This window comes from Theobroma cacao, chromosome 2, assembly GCF_053813885.1.
Source record: "Theobroma cacao isolate CCN51 chromosome 2, ASM5381388v1, whole genome shotgun sequence".
Classification (NCBI taxonomy): domain Eukaryota; kingdom Viridiplantae; phylum Streptophyta; class Magnoliopsida; order Malvales; family Malvaceae; genus Theobroma; species Theobroma cacao.
The window spans coordinates 16,395,091-16,403,376 of NC_142640.1; positions in this window are offsets into that span (position 1 = coordinate 16,395,091).

The window sequence follows — 8,286 nt, forward strand, 5'->3', positions numbered from 1 at the left end:
TCATGGTTCGACCAACAAGGAACCCTAGAGAAATTGAATATTTCTTTTGTGTTTTTTTTCATAACCATGCTTAACTATCCCTAAACACTAACATAGTCTAAAATCAAATTATTCCAATAACAATTCCTCTTCCATACCCATTTTTCAGAATTGAATTCATCATGATAACTCAATATTCAACCATGGAAATCAAGAACAAAAGCATGGATAAGCTAGGTATCAAGGAGAATTAAAGAAATTCTAACTTACCTAGCTTGTTTCCTTGATTTCTTCACTTTTTCTTTGAATTTTCACCTAGGTTTTCTTGTTTTTCCCTTTGTTCTTCCTTTGTTCTTGTTGCTGGTTGCCTAGGCAGAATATGGTGAGAGAATTGGGGATTTAATGGGCTGATTTCTATAGAAAATAATAAAATAATCAAGCATGCCACGTGTCACATGCTTATTGGCCCAAAATTTTAACTTTTTGACTTTATCTTCTTAATTTTCTAGCACAAATATTCTGGTATTTATCCAATCCTACCACATTTAAAATCCCTTGGTCTTGACAAGTGCTGGGGCAAAAAATTTACCGATTTGCCCCCGAGGTGAAAAAATTACGATTTTGCCCCTATACTCCGAAATGTACCGAAATCACATTATTTCTACTTTTCAACCTCAAATAACACTAATATTGATCAATATTAACCAAATGGAGCACAAAAATCATTTTATAAAAATTCTCGTATAGTCCTCTAGTGGCAAAATTACCATTTTGCCCTTGTACTCCAAAAATACCGAGAATCAAAATTTTTCACTGCTAAACATCATTTTATACTCCAATAATCATAATTATATTTCATATAATTATTCTTGGTCAAATGTGATCAAATCTTAGCTATAAATCTCCATTTTATCATCACATGGTAAATTAACCGTTTTGCCCCTAATCGGTCAATTTTCCTGATGGACTCCAAACTGGACCTTGAACTCTGAATCACTACTCTAAGCCATTCTGTGGGTTTCAAAATTTTCAAATTCCTCTTAAAATTTCTATTTGAACTAGTTCAAGGCTCGATTTAACTTAGTTGTACCACTCGGTACAATACCGTCTTTTAATCGAGCTTGACAGGGTCTCACAACTATGGGTTATCAATGGAAAAGATTCCCATTAAATGTGACATTACTAGTGCTAGCAGTCTCATCAAAAATCCATTCATCATTCTAAACAAAGCACACTGAAATAAGACATCACTTCATTAGAGATCATGTACAAAAAAAGATGTAGTCTTAAAATATGTAAGCACTCAAGATCAACTAGCTAATATTTTTACTAAGCACTTAAATATAAATGCCTTTTTTCAAGATTAGAGGAGCATTAGGTATTATGAATATGCCATGACTAGTTGATAAATCTATGTTAATGTACATAGGTAGTAGTATTTTGTTTTATTGAATCTCTTATTGTTGATTGACTATTCTTGTTCATATTGTGTATATAACTATGATTGGTTTTTTTTTACTCATGCCTATATTTATGTGTATACTTATGTGTGACATCTTTGACTTGCTTTTGATATGTTGACATATTCCATAATGTCTTGATTGAATGTCTTACATGGAAATATATCTTGTTTGAAAATATCTATATGTGCTTTAATTACAATGGTTGAATATATTTCTTCATACTTTAAATTAAATATCTTGACAAGAAATATGTTATGATCTTTGGATGTGCTACATGAGTATACTTCCTTCCTGCTTTACTTGAATATCTATTGATTGGGAATACATCTTGATTTAATGCTATCATATCATGATGATTGGATATATTTCTTGATCTATTATTTGAATATTTGATCTCAACATGTCGACAAATCGGTCACACACGCAACACATGTCCCATATGAAGGACAATGTCTGAGAATGTTAGGTGTCTTGTAGACGAAGACAGTGGCTCCACCTAACTAAATGTCTGAGCCATCTTCATTACATTTCTTAGTTCTAGAGCAGCTTTGTCTAGAACAAGTGAAAATGTGTAATCAGAAAGGAATCATATGCCATGTAGTTTGTTACATGCATATTTTCTGTTTGTTATGTAGTAATTGGCTGACATGATTTGCCATATGCTTGTTAATCTAGTTTCTCATTGCAACTAAATCCCTTTGCTTACAAGGAATATTAAAGCAAGGGCAATAGGAGAGACAGAGTTAGATATTTATTCTCAATGATGTTAACCCAAGCTAGCTTCAAAACTTTTAAACAATTGTTACAAGCCATGCCTATGTAGGCAATATTTTATGTTTACATGCCATGCCTAAAAACTCAAGTCAATCTAATTCGTTGATACAAGCCATGCCAACAGATAGAGTTAGGACACGTTAGGCGTAAATAGAAACTGTTATAACTTGCCATGATATAATGGTCGTGTTTCAAGATTGAAGCATTGGTTATTTATTCTTCCCTTTTGATTCATGAAACTAAGAAAAGGTTCCACAAAAATTTTGATACCAACTATCAAGTGACAATATGTTGGTAGGTAAACTAAAGATTGAAGATCAACAAAATTCATGAAGAGTGAGCAAAGAATGAAATCAGGTGAGTTCCAAACCTATGAATTGTCATATTTGAAGGCTTATTCCTCTTTTGCTTTAAAATGATTTATTTCGTTTGGCTTTTCAAATTAGTTGGTTTTTTATTGACCACGTTTGACTATTTATTTTATGATTTGACTTTAGGAACTTATAATTGCGATAAATGTTATGCCACTTGTTTGTTATTCATAGAAAAGATGCCTGTTTCTGTTATTGATTGCTTACACAAGTGCACGTATCGTTAACAAGTAATATAGTAATGAATAGAGTATTGTTCCCACGGAGAATTGTTTAATTCCTACTGTTAACTACTAAAATTATAACACCCTAATTTTATCCAAACAATTAAAATAAAAAAGAAAAATTGAAACTAATAAACTAAAACTAAAATTAAACAGTAAATAAAACTCAACTAACTACCAGACCTAAGATTATAATATCCCTCAATACTTCATCTGATTATTGTCTTTCTCTCTTAACTCAATTTAATGGAATAAGTTGCTAACCTAAAGTCCTAAATTATTAACAAGTCTCTGTCGAGTTTCTCATAAAAATACCTCTCCTAATTAATTTACTATATGCTTATGCAAGTTAAATTGAAGAAAGATTTATTAAGTTTGTGCTCTAATCTTAACTACGTATGGCTTATAGGTCTATGTCTACCTTATATGCAAATTAAACCACCTAATCATTTAAGTGTATTCGATCATACGCTATTCTATTCAAGGTTTACCTAAATCTCCTTCGTCAAGGTTTAACCTAGGTTTCCAATTCAATCTAATTGGTGATCAGGTAACAAGAAGCATTAAGAACAGAAGAGAATAAACAACCTAAATCAATCAGACATAATCAAAAGAGAGATAGATAATTCAGACTACATAATGAGTTCAATCATAATCTTAGATTAACAATTTAGTTTCCCATCAAGTCACGCATCATCATTGAATAAAGTTTAAACAATAAAAACAAACTAAGAAAACAAAAGAATAATAAAAAAAATAAACTCAAGAATTATAATCTTGATCTTTCAAGTCTTCTTGAATCCTTCAAAATCTTCTCAGCTTCAATGACTTTGCGACTTGACTCTCAACTTCCAATCTGGTGTTTCCTTCGTTCTTCTTCTAAGTCCTCCGAAAGGTTGTTTTTATAGGCTTTGAAGTTAGGCCAAGTTAGGCCAAGTTAGGTGGAGAAAGAATTCAATTCAAACTAGGATTTCCTCATTAAACTATATGAGTTGCAGCCTTGCCCAATTAATTTACAGAAATCGTAATTGCTTTAGGACTGCTATAGTACTTTAACTTTGAAAAGATTTTTGACCATCTTACAAGCCGAACTGGGTGAAATGGTCAACATAAAAGTTGTAGATTTTTCTCTTCTCTTTCCAATGATCTAAGAACCGCTTCAATTAAAACTCTGTAGATAGAGTTATGGTTGAAATACCAAAACATGTGCAGTGAAAGTCTGCACCTTGAAATTGCTCTCCTTCTTTTAGTAAAATTCTTCTTTCATCAAATTCCTACAAAAGCAGAAATAAATCAATAACACCCTATCTTAACCATATAACACTAAATTAAGCATAAAATTAAGTAAGATTAGATTGACTCACCTAAAATATCTATTTTAAAATAATTAAATAAATTCTACTAATTTCTATGCATTACTACAAGAACTAAGTTAAATTATTATCAAAATTAAGCTCAAATAACTCTATATTAGAGAGTTATCACACATTCAAACTTAATATTTTGCTAGTCCCCGAGTAAAACATAAAATAGAAACGAACTTATGAAAATCAAATTCAATTAAAGAAAACTAAAATAAATATAGTTACTACTACTACTACCACTATTACTACTACTATTACTATTACTATTATTACTACTACTATTAGAGATAAAGTGCACCAACTCAATGATTTCCCTTAATTTCCTCAAAAGTATGTCTTTGTCTATCAATCATGAACTTAAGGAAAAATATAAGCCTCATTCAAATTCATGTTCCAATTCTAATGCAAGCACATTCTCGAATGGATTTCCATGCGTGTTTGTAATCTTTTACCAAGAATATCATGACATCCGGATGAGTTTATGCCAACACAAATTTCAAATTACTACTAGATTTTTATAAGTTTACTTTTCATCTTTCTCTCTCCACTAACGAAGACCAATACAAAGCAAGGGATTAATAGGACTTTAATAGGCTTGTAATGCATGGATAGGGTCAAGGTATGATAAAGGATATTAATGTGGCTCAAATCACCCTAAGCACATAATTATTCTAGGACCTATATATAGAGCTCTATTTTCCTTCTCTAAGTACACCTTTTCGTCCACATTGAAACTTTTCTTTCATTCAACACACTTTTTTTTTAGCATATTTTTTTTGACACCCCAAAACTTATTTTCTTTATATTGTAGGTAGTGGGGTTATTGTTCATACTTTAAACTTTTTTTTCACATCAACATCACCTTTCCACCTTTTTCAAAATTTAACTCAATCTATATTTCCTAAAACAATATACATGCTTAGGAGTGAGGGTTGCAAAATTGGAAGATTAATTTTAAGGCTAAGCTCAATTATTATGTAGTTAAACAAAGAAAAGGGAAATTAGGCTCAAAAAGGGTATAGTAGGGATAAAAATTTAACAAGGTTAGCTTTTTAGGCTCAAACAGTCCAAAGATGGCCTAAATCATGTCTCTAACTAAGTATGGCCTAGGATTTCACCTCAAGAGAAAATCAAGCAAATTCTAGAATTAATGACATAATCTAAAATTCACATCAATATATACCTTCTCTAAATATTCAAAATAATTCAAAGTAAAAGAATAGTGCTTAAAATTATGGAAATCACATCCTAACAATGATACTTAACAAAAGATTTATCATTAATCCAATCAAAAACCTTATTCACCGAAAGTTAAGAATTTAAGAGAACTAGTTATCATTATTGGATAAAGAAATCATAGAAAAAATTAGTGCAACTTTACTCTAGATTCCTAAAATTTAAACAAAAAATAAATTCATTGACCAACTAATCCTAAATTATTTATAAATCTGGATGCAAATTAAATGTAAAACTTCCATAGAATATTCATCACCAGAAATATAAATTCAACCCCCCAAACTTAAACTAAACATCGTCCTCAATGTTAGAAAAAATCAAGGAAAGGTAAGGAATACTCCCTTGATGATTGGATGAATCTAGTGAAGCTATCATCTTCCTCCTCATCATCCTCATTGTCACTTGTAAGAGAATTTTTTTTTTACTGAAAAAAATAAATAGAGATTAATGAAAATAAATAAATAAATAAAAATAACTAAAAAATAAGAGTTTTAGAAGCTTGGGCTGCCTCCTAAGAAGTGCTTCTTTATAGTTAATAGCTTGACTTTGGTTGAGGTTTGAGTTTGCATGGAAAAAGCGTGATGTGTGAAAGTAGTGTCCTCCTAAGATGAGGTTGTAGTGTCTTTAACTCAAGATTTAATGCTTGCTTAACCCAAGATGGTGGAATAGGTTGACTTTTATCTAGCTTATCAAATTGAGTTCTTCTTGAATAATGCGCTTTTGCTATAACCTCCTTAGGTAACTCATCAACTGTATCTAGAAAAAGAATGGGAGGCACATATGGCTTGACTTGTGGTGATGTAGATATTTCCTCTTCTTGCTTAATTTCTTCATTTTGAACTTGATTGCTGGAAGTATTTCCTTGATCTATTTTATCTCCATCATCTTGAAGTCTATTATTAATGGCATTAGCTAGTTGGCCCACTTGTGTCTCAAGATTTTGGATTGATTCTGCCTAACTTTGAATGATGGCATCAGTCTTTGTCATGAAGGCATCTGTTTTTGTCATGAATTGCATGAACATATCCTCTATTGAAGGCTTTTTTTCTAACATGGGAGCTCTAACTTGTGACTGAAAACCATTATGGAAAATAGGCTGTGATGAATATGTAGGACCATGATCATTACTCCATGAAACATTTTCGTGATTCCATCTTGAGTTGTAATTGTTGGAGTATGACTTATTTTGTTGCCCATCGAAGCTCCCATCAAATTGCATTGATTTATAATAAGTTGGACAACAATCACTTGAATGCCTATCTCCACAAAACTCGCATGTAACAAAAGGACTTTGAAAAGCATTATCACCCCAAGCGTTAATCTTTTGAGACAAAACATCTACTTGGGTGGCTAAAACACTGATTACATCCACTGAATAATCAGTAGTAGCCCTCCTAGGCACAAATTGTTTAGATGGCCACAAAGAGTTCATCACCTCAATTAAAAGTATCTGAAAATAAAAAGAAAAGTTTGAAGTGAGATTGGGAATGCTTGGTATTAATATTAATAAAAAAGAATTAAAAATTAATTCCCAAGCAACGGTGCCAAAAACTTGTTGTCAATTTCTCACATAAGTGCATGTATCGTTAACAAGTAATCTAGTAATGAATAGAGTATCGTTCCTACAGAGAACTGTTTAATTCCTGCTATTAACTGGTAAAATTTTAACACCCTAATTTATCCAAACAATTAAAATAAAAAAGAAAAATTAAAACTAATAAACTGAAACTAAAATTAAATAATGAATAAAACTCACTTAACTACCAAACCTAGGATTATAATATCCCTAAATACTTCATCTAATTATTGTCTCTCTCTCTTAACTCAGTTTAATGGATTAAGTTGCTAACCTAGAGTCCTAAATTATTAACAAGTCTTTGTCGAGTTTCTCATCAAAATACCTCTCCCAATTAATTTACTATATGTCTATGCAAATTAAATTGAAGAAAGATTCATTAAGTTTGTACTCTAATCTTGGCTACATATGGCTTATAGGTGTATGTCTACCCTATATACAAATCAAACCACCTAATCATCTAAGTGTATTCGATCATACACTATTATATTCAAGGTTTACCTAAATCTCCTTTGTCAAGGTTTAACCTAGGTTTCCAATTCAATCTAATTCATGATCAGGTAACTAGAAGCATTAAGAAGAAAAGAAAATAAACAACCTAAATCTATCAAACATAATCAAAAAAGAGATAAATAATTTAGACTACATAATTGTGAGACCCCAACCTCTATAGGTTTGTAACTAAACATAGATGTAATAATACAAGCTAGGGGTAATTTCGTCATTTCCTTAGTAAGCCATAAAAGTAAGATTTTTAACAAGATTATGGCCTAAGTAGGCCTAAGGCATAAATGGATGGTGAAATTAAGGGTAAAATGGAAAGGAAACCAAAATTTTGACGATTTTCACGGTAGGGGCAAAATGGTTATTTTTCACCTCGGGTTAAAATTTTAAGTTTTTATGAACCCGAACATGTCTAGACCATTATGGATCTTGTCCCAATGTTAAAAAAGCAAAAAGATTGCATAAAAGATTGGAGGAGAATAAGTTAATTGGTGGAAGGGCATTTTTGTAATTTATGGGAATGGATAAGTTGGCCTATAAATATCTTGAAATTTCCAGCACCTTCTTGAATTTCTAGCAGCTGGTCTTCTACTTCCCTTCTCCTATCTCACGTTTCTTCAATTCCTCCATGGGAGTTTTCTTCAAGCTTCCATAACTTTCTCTCTCTAGCTCCAATTTTCATGCTTTTGGTGTACTCTTCCATAAACCCTTATGCTTTTTCATCCTCTCACTTTAAAACCCTTCAAAAATCTGGTTTTCATACTTTCTCTCACTAGTTTGACATTTTAGAGAGAG